Source organism: Lissotriton helveticus, chromosome 2_1 (assembly GCF_964261635.1).
Source record: "Lissotriton helveticus chromosome 2_1, aLisHel1.1, whole genome shotgun sequence".
In the NCBI taxonomy this organism is placed as follows: Eukaryota; Metazoa; Chordata; class Amphibia; order Caudata; family Salamandridae; genus Lissotriton; species Lissotriton helveticus.
The window spans coordinates 191851764-191874840 of record NC_136059.1 but is presented as its reverse complement, the minus strand read 5'-3'; the positions used below and the strand labels follow the sequence as shown (position 1 = coordinate 191874840).

At 44.9% G+C, this 23077-nt stretch overlaps 1 protein-coding gene across 1 annotated transcript in view; it reads right to left on the bottom strand.

Annotated features, from left to right (window-relative positions):
• The window catches only part of SPMIP6 (sperm microtubule inner protein 6), a 153029-nt gene extending 134156 nt beyond the window's left edge, over positions 1 to 18873 (bottom strand). The window contains exon 1 of the mRNA XM_078677243.1: positions 18831 to 18873. The gene's annotated coding sequence lies outside the window, so the exon portion shown is untranslated. The remainder of the gene's footprint in view (positions 1 to 18830) is intronic.
• Between the last annotated feature and the right edge of the window lie 4204 nt (positions 18874 to 23077).

Below are 23077 nucleotides of genomic sequence, written 5' to 3'. Positions count from 1 at the left end.
AACTCATTTTTATCAACCTCGGATTGATGAAAGGCTGAGTGGACCTGCTGGGATTTGAACCTGTGACTATGAGGTCGAACACAGGCCCCTGCAGTAGATGCATTTGCCCACTGAGCCACCAGACCCGACTTTAAATCAGAATAATACCCCACTCATTGTTTCCACTTGCACTTCTGCAGCTCATCTAAATTTTCTTTTCTGTCATCTGTGTTTTATAGTGAGCTTTAGGTAAACTGAGCTGAGCTGACCTATTATGTACCCCAATCTAGGCCTAGGTAGCTACACAAACCTTTACCTACATCTGCTTCACCTTGCTCTGAATAACTATTCTAGCACTGACCTTTTACCCAGTTATGTGCTGAATAAATGTCTCATCTATTATACATGAGGGTTCTTAGAAAAGTCCCTGCACATGACATACATAATAGCATGAACATACTCTGTGTAAAAGTCATTGTCATCTTCCTTCTAGGGCGAAAGAACTGCTTTGCATAATCGCACGTATTGTTCTAGGCTCATTTGCATAATCGTACTCACTACATTTCGATTGTGTAAGGAACCCTAAGGCCATCATTATGGTATAAAAGAAACATATTGTTGGACTTGTCCCTTTTTACAGGGTCAACCGAGAACTTTTTGCCTTTCTCCTGTGTTTTTTCAGACCTGTTGTTGGTGGTTTTAGGACTCTGGGCACTTTATCACTGCTGTTCAGTGCTACACTGCATGTGCTCGCTATGGTAAACTTGGTAAGAGTGGTCTACACCTATTTGGCATATTTTATTTACCTGTCAGTCCCTGCCAATACCCAGGGCCAGTCAATTAAATTCTACTGGTGGACTTGCAGTGCTGCTTGTACCGCACATCGAAGTACCCTTTAAAACCTCAGGTCTTTGCCTCTGCAGGGCCTGCATGCGCAGTTTACTGCTGTTGTGAGGTGGCACATGAAGTGGTTGCCACGTCTGTTACTCCCCTTTTACTACATATCAGCCACCTCTAAGGTAGGCCCTAACTAGCCCTTGGGCAAGGTGCGGTATAGGTAAAAGGTAGCCTTAACTGTGTGGCATGTCCTGGTAGTGACAAACAGCCTATTTGGTTTCTCACTGCTGTGAGGGTGCCCTCTCATAGGAAGGCATTGGGGATTCTCTGATATGTGCTTCAGTGGTAATTCCTAACATGAGAGGGGTAGCGTGATCAAGTTTGGTGTGTTTGGAATAGTGGTGGTAAATGCTGCGTATTGGTGTTTGCAGACTTATTAACACTATTTTAGAAATGCCACTTTTAGAAGTAGGCATTTCTGTGTGCTATGTGTCTTTGTGCCTGCCTCTTGTATATTGACTGTCTGGTCTTGGAGTGACAGGGGCTGGAGAGGTGCAGTGGCTCCAGAGAGTCTGGATGAGTCAGCACTAGGCTGAATAGGCCTGGTCTGCATTTGGAGTGGTGGGAGGAGTCACACCTGCATCTGAATAGGGCTGTGCCTGCCTTCCCCAATGATGGCTTCGTCCCCGTGTGGTGTGTCTGGGGACAGGGCTTACACCTACAATGAGGAGTGTTTTGCACTGTAAAGATAATTTTAAGTGTCCACAGAACTGATTTGGACTGGGTCCAGGGCCCTGTACCAGGAGAGAACAAAGACTTTGTTGAGTATAAGTATTTGGGCTATGACCCAATGTTGGGTGAACTGTGTTTACTTGGGAACTGGAACAGAAGACTGCGTGGGACCTGCGTGGGACCTGCAGCTGGGCTGCAGAAAGTGCTAACCTGCTGCCGTTTTGGGCTGGGGGAGATTGCCACTCTGCCTACAGAAATCCACGTGCTGGCCTCCCGGGGTACACTTAGCTGGTGTGTCCCTGTGGTCCCCCATGACGTTCTAGCTTGCCATACCGGGGTTATGACAGAACGTAGTGAGCACTGTGGTGTTCACTTCGTGCCCCTTGTTATGGTAGGGCCCCAGCGAGTACTCTGTCCAGCGTACAAAGAGCGCTCTGGGGTGTCAATAGTGCTTGTTGCACTGTCCTGTCTGCAGGGTTCTGTTAGGCTTCTGATTTTGCAGAGGAGATCGCGCTAGGAGGAGGACCAAAAAGATTCATAGGCCGACTGAGACTGTGCTCCATATTCTCAGGCCGTGAGGAGTCACCGGAAGTCAGGCTGAGGATGTCTGACAGTGGGCGGAGCTCCCGTAAGGTGGAGGAGAGCCCTTCATGTTTCCTGAGGCTGTTGTGGGCAGGGCCTGTAGCGAGTTTGAGCAGGAGCCTTGTGGGCTCCCCAGGCCGCCATAAGGGAATCCTTAGTGAGAAGGTGGGATCGGCGGGGACTTCGCTTGAAGTACAGCCCCCTGAGGTGTGGTGCCGACAATGGAACATCATGGGCCCCTTGAAACCGCCCCAGTGAAAGCGGGTGAGTGCACTGGGGACAGGAGTGCCCTTTGTTCCGAGCCGTGCTGTTTAGAGCAGCTCTGTTTCAAGGAAGCAGGCAGTACTGTTGTTACCCGGCCTGAGGGGCCATTAGATAACCTCGCTCAGGTGCTTTTGTAGCACTGACGTTATTCCCACATCTTTCTTTTTGATATCGCTGCAGCTGCGCCACATGGCCGAGGGCAGCTCCACGCTGACCGGGTGCTGGCTTCATTTTGGAGTGACATCACGGAGCCAGCCCTAGATTCAGAGTTGCCACACACATCCTGGCTGCACCTGCAAAGTTGGAGTAGAGGTGCTGGTACTTCGGTGCCCTACATTTGTTGAGGGCCAGTTGGCTCTCGGGAAGGTATTCGGGGCTGGCATGTGCAGGCCCTGATTAATCTGTGAAGTTGTGGTGCCTTTGTGGCCTACGCCGGAGAGATGTACCGTAACGGTGATTTTATAATGTGTGCACAATACTAATGTTTACTATGATGCTCTGCAGATGATATTTTATGCCTAACGTGGTGTGCCAAGTGTACTCTAACCAGTAGTTACTGGTTGTCCTCACTAACTATGAGTTGTGATAATGTTATGAAAGTGGCCCGATTGGCCTAATGATATATGTAATCCCTGTAAAGTCATGGCAAGTGCCAGTGGCACAGTGTAAGATAGGTGATTATGTTCTAATGCTTTTTAAGGATAATACAAAGTCTATTTTTTATATAACCTTGTGTGGAGTCTCTTTTGTGGTGTGCTTAGTGTGTCGCTGCTGTGTGAGTGTGTTGAGAAAACGCTTTACACATTGCCTCTGGGACAAGTCTGACTGCTCTGCCAAGCTACCAAGAGGGTGGGTGTGTAACTCCCTTGCCTTGACTAGAGTGGAGGTTTCTGCCTGGCTTAGGCGCATACCCTAGCCAACTAGAAATCCCATTTCTAACACATACCAACACTAGACAGGCAGAGGAGAGCTTCAATGCTGACACTAGACGTTGAGGTCCTGGCCTGCAGAAGCTACAACACGCAGCGGTCTGACATCCTTTGCGGGGTGTCCAATTCGAGACCAAGATTGAGTCCTTCATTTGCTGCCATCAGGTAATGGGGTTTGGATTTTTCCTTGGGGATTCTTGGCTTTACACCCACATACATGCTAGGTACACTTAGGTATGGTTTGCATCGTAGTTGTACGCTTGATTACCGCCATGTATCTATAAGCCTGCATATATTCACTGTTTTAGCACCATTGTAGAATTCTACCTTTTATTTACTCTGTTGGTGCTTGTACTCCTATAAATCTGCTTCTGTCTAATGGTAGTCGCATCAAACATGTTTCATACTAGAATGATGCTGGTTCAATAAATACTTATTGAAAACGTCCCCATTGTTTATTTTGTACATCTCTCTGAGATGAAGTAAGTACGATTGACTGAGCGAAAAGTACTATACTGTTTCCACGATCCCTGAAGGATCAAAGGTTGTCATGTTCGATAGTTGCCAGAAACTTTTCGCTCATTGGTAAGGTTAGGGGGGTTATGGTGGCACTGTGAGCTAGCTGTTCTAAAGGTTAATATATACTTTGGGGGTATCTGGAATCAGTCGGGACACCAATCCCTTAATTTATGTTGGGTAAGCGCGCAGATCCTATTTTTTTTAGGAACTACACGACAAACCAAAGGACCACTAGCACTCTGATTACAACCTCTGCAGAAGCAGGATTTGATGGCATGGCTCTAAAACAGATTACGCCCTTCTTAATAGGAAGATACCAAACTATTGCTTTACCGCAATTTTCACCAGAAGCACTGAGCTGTGGTGTCCCCGAGGGGACAGTTCCTTCCTCTTTTTTATGTTTAACTGTGTTTTATTTATAGTTAGGAAACACATACCATCACCAACATCCAACTGGCCGGCAAGTAAATCATAAAATAAACAAAACAAAGTACATTACAAAAATACTCCCTCTCCCACTCATTGTGGTCTACCGGAAGCTAAGGGAATGGCCCGGCAAGTGAGGTCTGCATGATCATTGAAGAGCCCTCCTCCCAGAAAAATATGACATCTCGCTCATCTGGGTAAATGTTGAGAGACCTCTTCTGGGATCAGTTGCGCGACCTTGAGGTAGCAGGGACAAGTAATCATCCTAAAGTCGTGGCGAGAATCAGTATGCAGGGTTTCCAATCAACCTCAAACAACTTGTAAATTATTTTCCAATTCCAGCTTAATCTTCTCCATGGCCAGGAGCTCCAATAGCCTTCTCCTACATCGCTCCTAAAGTGTGGGATGACCTTCCACTACACATAAGAGCCTGCTCCTCACTTCCTAAATTTCACAAGAAACTGAAGACTTGGCTTTTCAAGTAGTCCCACTAGGCCTAAGGTTTAGCTAGGCTCACACCTGCTTAGAACTTGGATAACCTCATAGGTGATAGTGCGCTCTACAAATCTGCATACCATAACATAACTGTGTGTGGGAAGCTTTTCCTGTGAGGCCTCGGTGTCTCTCACCTAGGGAGTTGTTAGTGGCCGCTGCTATTCCCCCTTTCCCATTATCCCATAAACATTGCATGTAATATGAACAGAAATAGAAAAACAAAAAAACATAAAGCTTCCCTTCTCCATCGCAGCGGGTCGTCTTCAGTCAGGTATCTGGAGCTCTGTTCCTCCCCGACACCCGTAAAATGGGCGCCCTACCACTGTCTTGGCAAAATGTTAACTTGGGCCTTGCTTGGCAAACTGTTTACAATTGGTTTTGGGTGATAAGGGAAACTCTTAGCTGCTCATCGTCGCTGCTACTTTTATGGCAGCTTGGCTTCTTGGTCAATTTCTTATGTTATATTATATGAATATATATAGTGCAAAGTATACCCCCGGGTGTCTTTGCTCTGATAGCTCAGCATAGTACGGAAGGTTAGTAGAAGAAACAGATTACAAGTTAAAGAGCCAAGTTTTGAGAAGCGGATGTATGACTTTACAACGCAGGCTATTACAACGCCTGCCTTGACAACGCGGTTTTTACATCGCAAACCTTTACAACGCATAGCGCTTAGAGGTGCTGGATAGTGGTAAGTATAATTTTCTATTCCAACTCCAGTCCCCGTGGACACAGGGAAGGTGTTGGATAGAAAATTAAACTTATTCCCTATCCTAGAGCGCCCCCCAGCGCAATGCGTTGTAATGGTTTGCGTTGTAATGACCGCATTGTAATGGTAGTGCGTTGTAATAGTTTCGTTGTAAAGGTTGTTCACCTTGAGAAGCTTTCTAAAAGTCAGCAAAGCGGAAGAGGATCTGATATGGAGGGGCATAGTATTCCAGAGTCTAGTAGCTCTTACATGGAAGTTACTGCCGCCACATTTAATTTTTTTTAAAATCTGGACAGAGTAACTGTGTAGGTGCCTAGGGATCTAAGGCTCCTATAAGGAATGTACCAGGTAATGGCATTTCTTAAGAATTCAGGTCCCATGCCATCTAGGGGCTTATAGGTGAGACAGAGGGCCTTAAATTTGATGTGATTACTGACAGTAATCCAGTGTAATTCTTTAATGGCCAAGGATACAGACTGATGTTAAGGAAGATTGGGAAGTACTCTTGTGGCTGAGTTCTGTAGGACCTGCAATTTGTTGAGATATTGTTTCTGAAGATTTACATATAGGCCGTTACAGTAGTCTAATTTGGATAGCATAAGGTAAGAAATGACTGTTTTCCTGGCACAGTCTGGAATGTAAGGGAGGATCTGTCTAATGGTTCTTAAAGTAATGTATGAAGTGGATATGATAGAATTAACTTGTTTGCGAAAGTTAAATATCTCATCTAGAATCCCTCCCAGGCTTTTCACCTTAGGAGTTGGAGTTGGAAGTGAATCCACCTCTGCAGGCCAACAGTAGGGTTTCCAAAAATAAGGATTGTTTCCAAAGAAGATTACCTCAGTCATTTCTGAATTTAGCTTCAGACAGTGTCTGTCCATCCAGATGTAGATTTCTCTCATGCAATTGTGAAGTTGAATGCTAGTGTTCTTGGCCTTCTTTGCTGCTGATACCACAATTTGGGTGTCATCTGTGTAAGAAATGAGAGACCACAAATTGTATCAGATGGGCAAGCTCAGCCACATATAGGTTGAAAAGAATGGGGCTGAGCAAGGATCCCCGTGGCACCCCACACAGTAGTGAGAACGTTTTGGCACTGAACTTGTCTAGTGCCACACTGCTTTCCCTATTGTTTACGAATGATCTGAGGAGATGCAATGCTATACCTTTAACACCCATTGCTTGAAGGCGATGGCAAAGTGTCGAGTGATCCACAGTATCGAAGGCCACGGATAGGTCCAGCAGAATCAGAGCAGCATTTCCTCCTTCATCAAGGATAGTTTTACGGTCATCTGTGGTTTTGATCAGTGCTGTCTCTGTGCTATGATCTGATCTAAAGCCAAATTGAGTTGGGTCTTGCAGATTATGTTCCTTCACGAATTGGGTAAGTTGAGCATTCATAATTTTTTCAATTACCTTAGTCGGGAAAGGAAGTCTGGAAATAGGTCGGTAACTGGATGGAATGTCAGGATCGAGATTAGATTTTTTTAGAAGTAGAAGAATAGATGCCTTCTACCAAACCAATGGAAAAATTCCAGATGAAAACATGGAATTAAAATTGTTGGTTAGACATTTGGTCATAGGCACGTAAATTATTTTAAGCACCAAAGGAGGACATGGATCGCTCGGGAATCCTGATTTAGTAGACAGGATAAAATGTTATACCTGATTTACAGAGCATTCCAAAAAGTAGGTGTCCTTAACCAAAGTTTGCTGCAACGTCGGGTAATAATTCCCGGAAGCATTCAAGATATTATAGATGTGTTCCACCTTATTCTTAAAGGATCGGGCGTAGCCGTCACAGAGCGTTTGACTGCTAGTATTTCCTTTGGCTACTGAAACTTTAGTGAGTTTGTTAATAACTTTGAAAAGTTCCCTAGGTGAATTGTTAGAGGATTCTACTTGAGCTGTAAAATATATTGTTTTTTCTTTGACCAATTAAGTTTTATATTTTGCCAAAGAAAGTTTATACATTTCATTCTCATGAGTTTGGTAATTAAGTCTCCATCTACTTTCTTGTTGTCTGCAATTTTATTTTTGTAAGGGGAGCACTTCAGAATACCAAGGCTCAGAGGGTTTAGTTCTCCTCTGTTTATTGATTTTCCAAGGGGCAAATTGTAAAAAGGCATGGTTTATCCATGTTGAATAATTCTGAGCAGTCGTTTCAGAATCCGGTGAAGGAAAGGCCAGATCCCCTGGTAGTTGAGATTGAAGTTGGCTCAAGTTTATACTCTTCCAATCTCGATAGAGGGTGGGGTGTTTAGTGGGCTGATAATAGGGATTTCCTTGGTTTCTCTAAGCTCGAAGATGATAGCCAAGTGGTCAGACAAGGGAGAGGTAAAACAGTTAGGTTTGTGACTAGGTCACTATTGCTAAAGATAGTATTCAAAATGTGGCCAGCAATGTGGGTAGGGGACTTTATCAGCTGAGTAAGCCCAAAGTTCTTCATGGTCTCCAGAAGTTTTTTAGAGTCTTTTTCTTCGGTTTGTTCTAGGTGAAAATGTAGACCTCCTAAGATAGTCAATTGAGAGTTACAAATCACACCTTCACGTAGCGTACTAATGGAATTGATGAACCTAGTTCTCGGGCCAAGTGGGCGATGGGCGATAAATAAGAAAACCTCCAAAGGATGTATTTTTTGTTACTTCTAGCCAATAGGATAGGGCTTCCCAGTCTTCATTTGACGACTCAACAAATCTTGCTTTGATCGGATCCCTGTAAATAATTCCAAGTCCCCCTCCTCTTTTCAGTGGTTGATCAAGTCTAAACAGAGTATAGACCGGAGGGACTACACTTATAAAATCTGGGGTGGACGAGCAGTTAGCCCAGGTTTCAGTGATAAATATAATATCAGTCTGCTGAGTTTCGATAAAAATGGCCATTTCTGTAGCATGTTTGACCAAAGATCCGGCATTCACTAGCGCACAATGGTACAAAGGAGGGGAAAGGCATGGTGGGTCTTTAGGTGGAGAGTGTAGGAGTCTAATGGTGGGCAGGAATCTCCCGGAGAGTAACCACATGTTTCCCAGCTTTGTGTACCACCCATCCAAAGAGAAGACATATTAAACCTGGAGCACCCATTGGTGCATCCCCTGAGGACATGTAAATCCTTACTTGTATATCTGCTATTCATTTGCCGTCCTAAGTTAAAACCAGCATGGGTTCTGGTGCTGGGCGCGGTTCAGACTTCGACATGCCGGCTGCGCGCCCGCTGGACGTCCGGACCAGCAAGCTGACTTTTTGGCCAGTGGCAGTTAAAACACTAGCCCGCAGCCCGCAACCCAACCGGAAGTATTGCAGGATGTCAGGTAAAAGGAACTACTTCCCTCCACACAATCAGCAAAACTGCCGCGGCTGACCAGGGAAGGTGGATGCACCAGAAATCAGAGAATATGTGACGTTATAATGCGATGATTTACATCACTGTACGTTACATTGCAGTTATTACAACACAAGTCGCTGAAGTATGATTTACTATCCAACTCCAACCTACGTAACAGTAGGGAAAGTGTTGGAATAGTAAATCATACTATTCCTTAGTGTATAGCGCCATCCAGCGCAAGTCGTTGTAACAACTTGGGTTGTAATGAACGGGATGTAAATGTATTGCGGTGTAATTACCGCGTTGTAAAGGTCGTTCGCCAAAACCAGAGGATGGAAAACTAAAAGCTGCACAGGGGTGAGTTACAACACAATAAATGACACATGTTAAAAACACATTAAATCAGTAGAGAAATAATAGCAAAAAGTGATCTTGCGCACGCCGCCTACCAGCCGGCTAGATTCTGCGTGTCCGGCCCAGCATGCTGCCTTTATGGCCAGTGGCATGTAAAACACGAGAACGCACCCACCACCGAACCAGACATATCGCAGGATGTTAGGTGAAAGGAACTAGTTCCCTCCGCACAATCGGCAAAACTGCAGCGGCGGACCAGGGAAAGTGAGCGCAAATAGTCCATGACTGCCTCCATAGCTCCAGAGCAGAGTGGTAGGTGCAATTGTAATTGAAGATGAATAGTTTATTTACCCTCAAATGTTATGTGTAATAAAGAGCACACACTGGTCATGATATATTAATTTTCATCAAAAAAGTAAACTCTTGCTGCAATGTCCGTGGGTTCTCCCTGCGCTAACCACCCGGGGTTTCTCTTATGCATGCAATCCAATCCTATCGTTAGGTCGTCGTGTCAGTTACGGACATTGCGGAGCAGACTTTGCACAAAGGCCTGATTATCCGGCCCCTCCACACCCTATGGTAGATCCGGATCATAATGTTGTTGAGGCTGGACCTCTTTTCAAGGTCCTCCTGCTTGAGGGTGGTGTCATAATGTTTCTCAAGGGCAACAATTTGGTGGTCATTATCATTGAGTTCCTCCATGCGCTTGTCCAGTGTGTGTTATAGGTCATCGAACCCAGCATAGGCAGGTGCTGCTGCATTATCTTCAAGTAGTCCTTCAGGTCTGTGTGGAGCGTGACTACCTCTTTGATTTCTTGCAGGAAGTGTTGCAGATAGGTTTCTGAAATAGGGGGTCCTGAGTCCTCGAGTGGGGCTTGCTTGATTTTTTTCCGCCTTTTGTGATAGCATATCATTGATAGAGAAATCATGTTGGTGTCTTTTGGAAGACATGGAACCCAGTAGAGATCTCTGTAATATGCAGGTAAGAGATGGGATGGGCTGAGTTATGGGGGCAATCAGCACTTGAGTATCCTTCACTACCATTTGTGTTGCTAACAGAACCTTAGTGGATGCAGATAAAGGGAGGAAGGGGACCGCAGGTGCCTTACTCGGTCAAACCCTGGAGTCGACTAGACATACGTCCGTCTTTATGTGCAGATGGTGCGTAGACCTTCTGCTCTCGTAATAGCCTTTCAAACTGTGCAGAAGATAAATGTGAAGCTGTACTTGGAGTTGTCTTTGGAGAGGGGGCAGCAGCGCTGACAATTCGTCAAGCGAATGTGCATGTGAATCATCTATTTGGGGCCTCCAGATCGGCACGAACACTCCCTTGACAAATGTTTGATTACAGGAAAGTGCCTCCCTTTCCTATAGTCAAAAAGAAAGATTGAACCCTGAATAAGAACAAGAGAACTAAGTAATTACAGTACCAGATATGAGAGCATTCAGCCTCACCGTAGCACACTTAGTAGAAATCCTATAGCCTTGAATAAGGCCATTGACCCATAATGGCAGTTTAATGGCTGAAACATGCAGGCAATGATTTTAGATGCAAGAAGCTTTAATGTCTGAAGGCACCCTAACAATTGTAATCTAACCTTGACAGTGGTACCCATCTATCACAAACTGGGTATAAATAAACCCAGGCTGTTTTAATCCATCAGATCCCGGATCATATCAAGCTTTAACTATCTCTGTACTCCTGACCATTGTTTAGTCCATCTAGGTGGTATTCACCTGCCTACATGTAGAAAGACAACAATGATGAAGCAGACCACAATGAAAAGTACGTGAGGTGTTCTTTTCCAATTCTTTGTTATTCCTGTGGCATAGTGGTAGGATATAGTTGTAACATCTGCGTATTCCTTGTGTATAGAGTGGATATGGGAATTGTACAGAGATGGTGTTTTCCTCACAGTCTCCTTTATGTGTGATATAATACATTCACAGACTAAAATGTATACTAATTTATTTTTTCAATAATTGGACCTCAAATGCTACTTTGTACCAATGCTCTGATGTTTTGGACTCTGCTGTTCTTTGTTGTCTTTTATTGCCACAATTGTAAATCAAAACACGGACGTTTAACTTAAATTGTTGTATTTTAAATTATGTACTTTTATGACTTAAAAAGTCGAAATAAAGTTAAAAAAATAAAATAAATTAAAACCTTTTAAATAAAAGGAATATGCTACTTACCAGTATGCATCTGTTCTTGGCATGTAGGGCTGCTGACATTCATATCTGTGCATAGATCGCCGCCTAGTGTTGGATCCGGATGATTGCACATTGTTGACCTGGAACAGTCTTCGAAGTTTCACGAGATAGGTGGCTCCTCCCCTGGAATACAGTGCGCATGGGCATACTCTCCATCCTCAGATTGTTTTTCGCCATTGTGGCAGAGATGGAGTATGATACAGTAAGTGATGTCCATGCTATAGATTAATTCTGAGTGCTACAGCTGCGACAGGCACAGGGGAGGAGGGCGGGCGATATGAATGTCAGCAGCCCTACATGTCAAGAACAGATGCATACTGGTAAGTAGCATATTCCGTTCGAGGCATGTGGGCTGCTGAATTCATATCTGTGCATAGAATGGCTAGCAGTCTCCCCCTTAGCGGTGGTTGCATGTGCTAGCTGCAGCAGTCTGAAAAAGAGTTTTGAGAACAGCCTGTCCTACAGCTGCTTGCTGCTTGGAGTGTACATCTACACAGTAGTGTTTGTTAAATGTATGTATGGTAGACCATGTGGCTGCTCTACATATTTTCTCTAGAAGAATGTTTCCTAGGAAAGCCATGGATGCCCCTAACTTGCGTGTTGAATGCCCTTTTGGGGGAACTGTTAATGTGCGTTTAGCTTTCTGATAACAAATCTGTATGCACTTAACAATCCATCTGGCCACACCTGATTTGGAAATGGGGTTGCCTTTATGCTGTGGTGAAAAGGCAACAAATAGTTGCTTAGTTTTTCTGAAATGTTTTGTCCTGTCTATATAGTACAGGAGAGCTCTTTTAACGTCTAGTGTACGTAAAGCTCTTTCTGACACTGAATCTGGATTTGGGAAGAACACAGGCAGTTCTATTGTTTGATTGATGTGAAACTGGGATACCACTTTTGGCATAAATTTAGGGTTTGTACGTAGCACTACCCTGTTTGCGTGAATTTGGATGAATGGCTCCTGAATAGTTAGGGCTTGCAGCTCACTAACTCTTCTAAGCGATGTAATCGCCACTAAAAAAGCCACTTTCCACGTTAGAAATTGTATTTCACACGAGTGCAGAGGTTCATAAGGTGGTCCCATTAGTCTGGTTAGAACCACGTTTAGTTTCCAGACAGGTGAAGGTGGGTGTCTTGGAGGAATCACTCGTTTGAGTCCCTCCATGAAAGCTTTAATAGCAGGTACTCTGAAGAGTGAAAGGTGCTGCCTGTTTTGAAGATAAGCTGCCACCGCAGCTAAATGTATACGTATGGAACTGTAGGCTAGATTGCATCTGTGTAAATGTAGCAGGTAACGTATGATGTTTTGAGTTGATGCATCTAGCGGATTTATGTAATTATTGTTACAATAGATGACAAATCGCTTCCACTTTGCCGCATAGCATGCTCTGGTGGTAGGTCTTCTTGCCTCCTTGATAATATTCATGCCGTCGGGAGGCAAGTTCAGGTAACCAAACTCTATGACTTCAGGAGCCAGATCGCAAGGTTTAACTGTTGCGGATCTGGGTGCTGAATGTCTCCATGGCTCTGCGTTAAAAGACTGGGTGTTAATTGCAGCCTTTGATGAGGCACCACGGAAAGTTCTAGGAACGTGGTGTACCATGGTTGCCTCGCCCATGTTGGAGCAACTAGGATGAGGGTCATTGAGTGTTGTCGTAGTTTGCGTGCCACTAGTGGCATGATCGGGGCTGGTGGAAAAGCGTACGCAAATATGCCTGACCAGTTCATCCATATCGCATTGACCTGAGATTGCGGGTGTGGAAACCTGGCGGCGAAGCTTTGGCATTTTGTGTTTTCCCTTGTGGCGAACAGGTCTATCTCTGGATGACCCCACCGCTGAAAGTACGGTTGTAGCACTGAGGGATGTATCTCCCACTCGTGCATCTGGTGGCTGTGTCTGCTGAGCAGATCCGTCATCTGGTTGTCCCTGCCTGGGAGGTGTTCCGCCATGAGGAATGTTCCTCTGAATGGCCCACCTCCACATGCTTTGCGCTAGATGTGACAACTGTGGAGAGTGTGTCCCTCCCTGCTTCTGTATGTAGTACATGGCAGTCATGTTGTCCGTGCGGATCAACACGACTTTGTTGCACAAATGTACTTTGAACGCCTTCATTGCCAGAAAGATTGCCATCAGTTCCAGCAGGTTGATGTGCATCCTCTTTTGCTGTGTCGTCTATAGTCCCTGCACTGTGTAATTGAGGACATGCGCTCCCCATCCCAGGAGAGATGCGTCCGTTGTCAGCACTATTTGTGGTACAGGCTCTTGGAACGGTCGTCCCTTGCAAAGGTTTTGTGGGTTCCACCAATGCAGAGAGTTGTATGCGCGACCGGTCACCAACACTAGGTCTTTTAATTGTCCTTGAGCCTGGTTCCACTGCTGTGCTAAGCACTCCTGAAGCGGACGCATGTGTAGTCTCGCGTGAGGGACTATGAAGATGCAGGAGGCCATCATGCCTATCAACTGCATAAACACCCTTGCTGTGAGCGAGGGCTGGGGTCTGAATTTCTGAATCAGTAATTGAATGCTGTTGATTGTTGCTGAGTTTGGCTGCACCTTTGCTGCCAGAGTGTTTATTGTTGCTCCCAGGTACTGTTGTACGTGGGCGGGTTGAAGATGAGACTTTGGGTAGTTTAATGAGAACCCGAGGTTGTGTAAGAGGTGAATAGTGCGGGACATATGGCTGGCACATTGCTGGGCTGACTTTGCTTGGATAAGCCAGTCGTCCAGATAGGGGTAGACGTGAATATGGTTCCTCCGTAGGTGCGCAGCTACTGTCGCTAGGCACTTGGTAAACACCCTGAGGGCTGTTGTCACCCCGAAAGGCAGGACCTTGAACTGGTAGTGCTGATTCTGTATGGTAAACCTGAGATATTTCCTGTGTGCTGGATGTATCGGTATGTGGAAATATGCGTCTTTTAGGTCTAGTGTTGCGAGGAAATCTCCCTGACTGAGCAATGGTAGAACCTGCTGTAAAGTGAGCATGTGAAAATGTTCTGACGAGATGTATTGGTTTAGGGGCCTGAGGTCCAGTATTGGCCTGAGAGACCCGTCCTTTTTGGGCATTAAGAAGTACAGCGAGTATACCCCTGTACCCTGTTGCTGTACAGGAACGAGTTCTATGGCCCCTTTGTGCAGCATGCTGATGACTTCTTGCTGCAATAAGTGTATGTGCTCTGCAGACATAGGACGGTGTCTTGGGGGTAGGTTGGGTGGAGTGGAGGTTAGCTCTAGACAATAGCCGAACTGGATAAGTTGTCTCACCCACCTGTCTCTGGTAATGCTTTCCCAGACTGGCAGGAACTGCTGTAATCGTCCCCCGACTGGTGTTACATGGTCTGGGGGCAGTGACAAGGCGTCACTGTTTAGTATTGGCAGAGGATCTGGTGTTGTTATTCCCTCGTCCTCTGCCTTTGTTGCTGTTGCCACGGAATCCACCTCTATTGTTTTTATTATAGGTGGTCTGCGTGCTTCCTTTATTGTATGGAGTCTGCTGGGATGCCTGGCCTCGTGTAGCTCCTCTGTTACCGGAGCGACGAAAGGAACCTCCTCTGAACTGTTGTGACTGCAAGACACCCATAGACTTGGCTGTCTCTGTGTCCTTTTTAATCTTTTCTAATATTGTGTCCACATCAGGACCAAATAAATAATCAGGGTTTACAGGCTGATTTAATAATGTGGTTTGAATCTCAGGTTTGAATCCAGAGATGCGTAACCAAGCATGTCTTCTGAGCATGACACTTGTATTGATGGCCCTGGCTGCGGTGTCTGCTGAGTCTAGCGCACATTTAATGGATGCGTTAGATATGAGTTTTCCCTCTTGTATTAGTGTTTCCGCTCCCTCCTTGTAGGCATCAGGCAAATGTTGTAGCAGTTGCTCTAGTGTATCATAATGAGCCCTATCATATCTGGCTAATAGCGCTTGTGGATTAGAAATTCTCCATATATTAGCTGCTTGAGCAGCCACCCTTTTTCCAGAAGCTTCTAATATCTTAGACTCCTTGTCTGGAGGAGGAGCATTACCAGTGGTTTGTGAGTTGGCACGCTTACGAGCATTTGATACCACCAAAGAGTCCAATGGCAGCTGTCCCTTAATATATGTAGGGTCCACAGGTGCCAGTCTGTATTTTTTTTCGATTCTGGGGTTAATAACCCTTGCTCTTGTGGTTGCCTTGAAAAAGTCTCCTGCGTGTTTAAGGACACCTTTTAACATTGGCACTGTTTTGACTGATTTCTCTGAAGTGGAAAAAGTGTCAAATAGGAAGTCTTCTTCAATTGGGTCAGCATGCATTTCCACATCATGATTGTGTGCTGCCCTTTCTATTAATGCGTTGAACGCAGCTGTATCCTCTGTTGGCGAAGTTTTGACAGGGTAAGAAGGAGTGTCAGGAATAGTTTGTGACTCCCCCAGCTCGGCAGGGTCTGTCCAGGCTTGGGTCTGGTCATTCTGATCCGTGTCCACTGGGTAATTACATTCCTCATTGTAGTCATACTCCATGTCCTCATCATTGCGTGTGGGTGAGCATGCTGAGGTGTCCTGACCATGGTAGCTTACAGGCTCAAAAAGGACAGGTGATGTGGAAGAATCCCTTTTCTTTTTGAGTGGAATTTTATATGTTTCAAGAGGAGTTTCTGATCTGATCTTCCTCTGATAAATAGTTAGTTTGCCCGTGTCGGAGTTGATATATAGCTTCGACTGTTCGTCATAGGAGGGTTCTTGGTACACAATGTCCTCCTGTAGAGAATGACTCCTTTTCCCCATTGACACCCGTTTGGACGTTTCGATCCCTGTCTTCAGTTCGATTGCCTTGGGCCGTGCAGTTGGGGGCAGTCTGAATTTTATTGGCGCCGTAGCATTTGTAGACTGACTGACCTTCTTCGGGGCTGGCGTCGTCATTGGTCCGACTTACTTTGTCTTTTCGCCAATATGTTTTTGGCCTTGCGTGGACTTAGGCGCCTGTTGTGTTGGAGGCGCTTTCTTCTGGCTCGACTCGACATGGTCCTTCGAGCCGGTCTTGGTCTTCGGCTCGAGGCCTTTGACGAACTGTGGCCTGTCGAATCGTTGCTTCGGATCGAGAACCTTCTGAGACTCGAGTCCCTTATTTGTGTCGCTGTCCGTCGACGTCGACCTCGTCGGCTCAACATGCCTGACTTTAGATATGGACTTCAGCATACCTGTTTTCGGGTCGACACCCTTTATTTGGGACCCCGCAGGGTTGTCGACACCTTTCTTCTGTGTCGAATCCGATGGATCCGAGCCCTTCGATCCGTAGCCTGTCTTCAGCAGTTTCAGTTTCGTTTTCGACTCCACAACTTTCGCTTTCGACCTAACCCGTGACTGGGAATGTTCGACCGATGGCTCGTGTGATATATTCTTAGCCGGGCCGAGATGCGGGGCTATAGAATGTTTGTCATGATCTTGGCTAAGGCCTATTAGCGATGCCTCGACCTGAGCCCTAGGAAGTCTTTCTGTGTTTGTTTCGGGCCCCGTACTCACTGTCGGGCCTGGTTCATCGCTTGAGTCGTCATCGACGGCTCCGATGGCCGATGCGTCGTCCCTTACCTGGATGACGTTTTCATCCTCGACGTTTTCTTCTTCGTCTTCATAGTAGTTGGAGTCATGCTCCGAACCGGGATCCGACTGCTGTTCTGGATCCTCAGTCTTGACGACCTCATCGCCTTCTTCATTGAAGATATTTACCCGGTCGGGCGCTGGCCTTGTCATCGTCTGCCTCGCCGCACGTCGAAGTCGAAGCGTTTTCTTGGACCTGAATTTAGCACAAGCTAGGCAGTTGGCCTCATTGTGCTCCAGAGACAGGCACTTGTTGCACACCGGGTGTACATCGATGTGTGGGTACTTAGAGTTAAAAAAGGGGGCATCGTTTGAACGGGCTCCGTTCCATCGACGATCGGGCCTCTGGTGTCGAAAAGTCCATGCGGCTCTCTTCGACGTCCTGCTCGAGAAGAACTGAAACAAGTACTCGGCACCGATCGAAATGACAATACTGACGACCCCGAAGGCCTTTTGGCCTTTAGAGAAAGTTTCCGAACTTGAGTAAAGAAAAGTACATCCGAACCCAATGGCGGAAAAAAACAATCTGAGGATGGAGAGGATGCCCATGCGCACTGTAGTCCAGGGGAGGAGCCACCTATCTCGTGATACTTCCAAGACTCTTCCAGGACAACAATGTACAATCATCCGGACCCAACACTAGGCGGCGATCTATGCACAGATATGAATTCAGCAGCCCACATGCCTCGAACATTTTGTTACAAATATTTTCTTTATTAAATTGAGATATTGTATGTCTTTGTATACTTTTTTTGTACAGGCTACAGATTAAGTTTAGGAATTGACCTATGCAGAATCTGCAATACCTTGGGGAGTTGTAGTTTTTTTGTACAATAAATAGATGACCGAGTCTTGTCTTGTTTATGCAGTGCCCATGACAGAGTCTTAATGACCCGATTTAGGCTCAATCTTTTACACTATGTATTAGCAGAGCCAGCAGGGTTCACACCATCTATAGAGATGAAGGGGCCTTGTGGCTGCGACTTCAGGTCTCCACAGGACACCCTTCATTTTGTTTTATTATGCCCATTTTACTCATACCCTAGAAGTTTTTTCCTGAAGGGCATCCTAAAGAAAGCCAGAATTAAATAAGCGTGGGTGGACTTGCTATTTTAAAAATTGCCCCTAGATGCTTTTACACTCTTTTGTACTACTAACTTTTTAAGGGCTGCACTTAGGTTAAGGAATACAGGGGGTAGCGGAAGCCCATAGATCTCTAGCTTCCCAGTCTTTAACATTGTTTTGAAAAGGGTTTCCCCGCCTGAAGATGAATTAGACTAGGCGGTACATGTTATATGTGATGTGTATATTTCTTTTTTAACTATATATTGAAATCACGTCAGGTAGTTTTTAGAGTGATGAACTATTTTTATATCCTTTTAATGCTTGTACCTGTAGTTTTTTTTGATAAATTTAGAACTTTTATGGTATTTTTATATACCAAATAAAGATTGTTTATTATTATAAACAGTCTGATGGTGCTCATCATCTTTCATGACGCTGCTCAGGCCTGACCATCAGCAGATGGGAGTAGAATGACTATTGAGGTATCAGTTTCTCACTGTCTAGTGTGTGGCGCATGTCCCTGGATAGGGAAGAGAATATGAATTTCAAAAATAGGATTACATTACGGAGCCCCCTACCACCTGCCCAATCTGAGGTTAACATCCATTATAGCCAGTACAGCCCTGTCCTCCCCATTGGCTGCAAGCCCATGACTCGTTTATTTCTAAAGTAAAGTAAACAAGCGAAACACCATAGTCCTGAATGTCAGCTCGAACACCCAATGGCTGTAATGTGGACAGATCAACAATGTGAATGACATTTGAAACAAGCAATGACTGAGAAGGGTTGACTTATTTCCCTTCTCTGTAATAGAGAAAAGGTGGGTTTACCATGGTACCGATATTAGCGTTCTCTTCACATTTCTTCCAGTACATATCCAAGTTTGAGCAGTCCGCTTCCTGTTGATAAAGGTGTGAGAGAGAGTTAATGAGTGTAGGAACACATACGGCCAACCCTACCTGCCTTTGCGCAGTGCGAGGCAATCTTGTACCAACATTTGCAGCAACTGACCAAAACTAAGTGCCATTAGCACCAACAAGCCTCCTAACAATTAATTGGCTGTTTAGCACTAGCAGGTCAGCACACTCTTTCTTCATTGATCAATGCAAAGGGCTATTTAGTGCTAAGTGGTCAGAGCAAATGTTGGTACAAACCTATCCTACACTGATGATACCAAGGAAGCTCATCCCTTATTGGAAATCTAGGAGAGGAAAGAGAAACCAATGCAGTGAGTGTGAAGTGCATTACAATGCATGCCGTATTTGCAACACCTACTATCTGAAGGTTGGTGATAGTATAACACAATTTCAAAACTATTCACAGCAGTCACACTAATAATGTAGCATTCACTTCTTCTTACCTGGAGTGGTAAATGCCATACCCTTGCCTTATAGGGTCAGTCTAAACCCCTTTAGAGGCATCCTTGCTTTCTTGGTCCCTTATTAGATAGTTCCTATATTAAGCTCTCATGTTGATATTTTTGTAAAACATACCTTTGTTTTAGGTCTATGTTTTAGAGAGTAGGCTTTGGGTCCACTCCTTTCAACCATTGACTCTCTTTGAGCACCTTTTTTCAGCCACTAGCTTGATTTTTTGACAATTAAGGGTTTGCACAGCCACTAGTTTATTGATCTCACATCTAACGCTGTTTCGGTGTATCCTTCCACCGTCACCTAATGCCTGCACTGAATAGCACTAGGGACTACTTTACAACTATTGTCCTCTACGTTTGCTCATGCTGGCTTTCTCCTGTAAATCGGGATCTAATGTGCTGATCCTGCATGTGTTATATGAGCTATAATGTGGTCTCTCAGGTAACGCAATTGCTTTGCGAAATCTGAGAATAATTTATAAAAAAATATATACCCTACAGATCAGTCTTTGTACTGCGTCGTTCAGTAACCAACAAATTAAACATAAGGCTTGTGAGGTATGTGTTAGACCAATATTTGACACACCTGTGTTACTATGAATAAACAATAAATGTAAGACACCACACCATACTAATATTGATCAGTTTTGTATATTCAAAATCATATTTTTGGCTGATGAGTACCTTTTCCTTCATATATGGCTGTCACAGATACTAAACACATAAAACATGACTCAGTGAAAAGAGTTACAAAGTGCAACAGTGTTTTCCACAGTACACGTCTTCCTCAGGACTGGTGAGAGTTTCAGGGAAACAACTCTTCTCATGCCACCCAATTTATGATTCATTAAGTGTGAGGGGAACACAACTGTTTGATTGGGCAATGTAAAATCCCAAAATGTTGTTAACTGGACAAAATTCGATCCCTCTTGTGTATATTTAGTTCTTTAAAGTTAATTTCCATACAGTCTTCATGAAGTAAATGCAAACTACTCCCAGCACGTTAGTAAATCATGAGTGGCATCAGAAGATTTGTTTCATGATTGACGCCTTTGGGTGGACTCCATACCTGTGTGGAAGAGGACCCTTGAGTTGAATACTGCCTAGCTCTCGCCATAACTCTTACCAGTCCTGAGGAAGACCCACTGTGATGTGTGCTAATTAACACATACACTGATGGTCGAAACGTCAACAATAATATTTTGAATAGTCCATGTACTCGGGCAAACCATCCTGAAATTGAAACTAATGTCTTTAGAGGGTGTATGTTGAACCATTTGCTAGATAAGAGGACAGACATCTGTACATATTTTGTTTAATTGTTGTATTGTACTGCAACTGAGAAGTGCTGAAACAGAGGGCTTCATTCACAAACTGCATCTCGTAGTATGTGAAGTAATACTTCAGTAGTATTACTCGTATACTAGAACATGCTATTCACTAACCTACTCGTGGACACATCCACTTCCGCCACTACTATCTCTTCTGTGCGGAGGTCTCCGCCACATGTCTGGAGCTTTCCAAACACCTAGGATTATGGATTTGTAGTAAATGTGGGTGGAACGGAGTGGAGCTATAAAATGGGGAATTATTACACAAAATGAGGAGCGAGCTGCAGAAGAGGAAATAAGATGGGTTTAAGGAGGGATATGTAAATGTAAACAATGTTACTACAGCCAAAAAGGCCCCAAACTAGTAATAAATATACTCCATCTCAGCCGTGGAGTACATCCAACACCACACATGGCCGCTCACAGGTTAATGCTTCAACGGCTCTGGTGCTTCCTCACTCATGAAACTGTTGCGTAGGAACTACGGGGCCATGGTTCGAAGACCTTCCGACCGAATCGGAACATGTCGGCGGGATTCCTTTCCGACCGAGCCTCTCCGATGGGCTTGGTTGGAATGGAATCCGACTCGGATTGCCGTATGGCTTACGACGGGCTCGGAGCGCCCGTCTGCAAATCTGGAAATCCTTCAGTACTCCCCCCGTCGCCTCTTTACGACCGAGGGAGTAGGATGGCAGTTTTTCACTGCCTTTTCGTGCCGGTGTGTCTGGCACGAAAAGGCAGTCGGAAACTGTCTCTGGGGGCCCCCAGCAGGGCCCCCATGGGTGTGAGGCCGCGGAATGGCGGCCTGGGGGCACCTATGGTACCCCTCCGTTGATCCCTGCACACGGTGGCAGCCACCTTGGGGTGCCGGCCACAGGGTGCAGGGATGAACTGCACCCCTGCATTTCACAATGGAGGCATGCATTCCGCTCGGAATGCATGCTCCCATTGTGAAGTATACGAGTGTGACCGAACAGGGTTCGGTCGCATCGTACTTGCAGGGCCGTAACCAACCACAGCAGGTTGGTCAGTTACGGCTCCTGAACGATGTCGGACAGACTCAGGTCTGTCCGACATCGAAATAGGCCCCTATGTGTAGATACAACTTGCTAAAAAAACATTGGGGAACTAGTGTTACATTATCTACATGAGGATAATAGAGGCCTCTATTGTCCTACTAGATAACAGGCTCTGGATTTATTGGATATTGGCCACTAGGCGCTAGTACAAAGAGCAATATGGCTGAAAAGGAAGAGGGGTGGAACATGGTCTAACAGAACTCATGCACCCAATTACTGTCAATAAAGGTAGAGGAGATGGCAGGAGGGCAGAGAGTCAAGTTGGGAAGGAATTTTTTGGGTATAAGTTAAGATGGGAAAGACCTATTGAAGTTCTGTACTTATTTTTCAAACTGCGATAAAAAAACTATTGAAACCTTAAATTTATACACGTATTTACATTTAGGCAAAGAAAGACAATATAAAAAATAAAAAAAATAAAGCCATTTTTTAGAGCGCCTGGTTACACTCAAGACAATGTGTCCCCGCGCTAAAATATAATTTGCTAAACGTAACATGTTTTTGTGATAAACTAGGTCACAAGTAGTCAAAGACCGCACTTTATAACAAAACCAGGTCTACTGCCAAAACACTAATTGACCTTTCTAATTAAAGAAAGCTAATGGTGTTTTGGTTGGGAGTGTGACTTTAGGTTGATAATGACCTCTCCAGCCATCCTTACCTTGGGGACGGGACAAACTCCTCCTTGATCCTGGATATGAAAAAAAGAAAAAGAGATGTCTTATTTCCACTTTTTTCAGCTTTCCGGTACTCAGTAGTGAGATTTGAATCTTCATGCAGTATATCACCAGAGCTCCAGGACACAAGATATGGAACAATGATCTGGCACATAATTGAATCAAATTTGAAATAATATTTTCTTACCTGCAATGTGAATTTCTGTTGTTGTTCTGTTGTTGTATCAGCATTTCAGATCTCTTGAGGGCAGGAGGGCTGTGCAGCTATTAACAAACCAAGAGATGGAATGTGCCAGGCTCTGCTGGTGACGGTGAGCTGGCCGGACACACCATGCAAGCAATGGAATGTTTCATTGGTGCCCTTTCCGAACCTACATAGAGCATTTGGGTTGGCCAAAGAACAGTGTGGTCCCCAGCAGGGCATAGGGTATTATGTTTTGAGCTTTGACAGCCTTGGGTGATCAGACTCCCGGTCTTACATTAAGGTCGCAACTTCTGAATAAGTGACTAACCCCCAGATTCATCAAGAACACATTTTGCTATTCCTTAATAGCGAAAAATACCGAATCGCTATTAAGGAATGGCAAAATGCTATTCATCAAGAAATCACTTACAAAA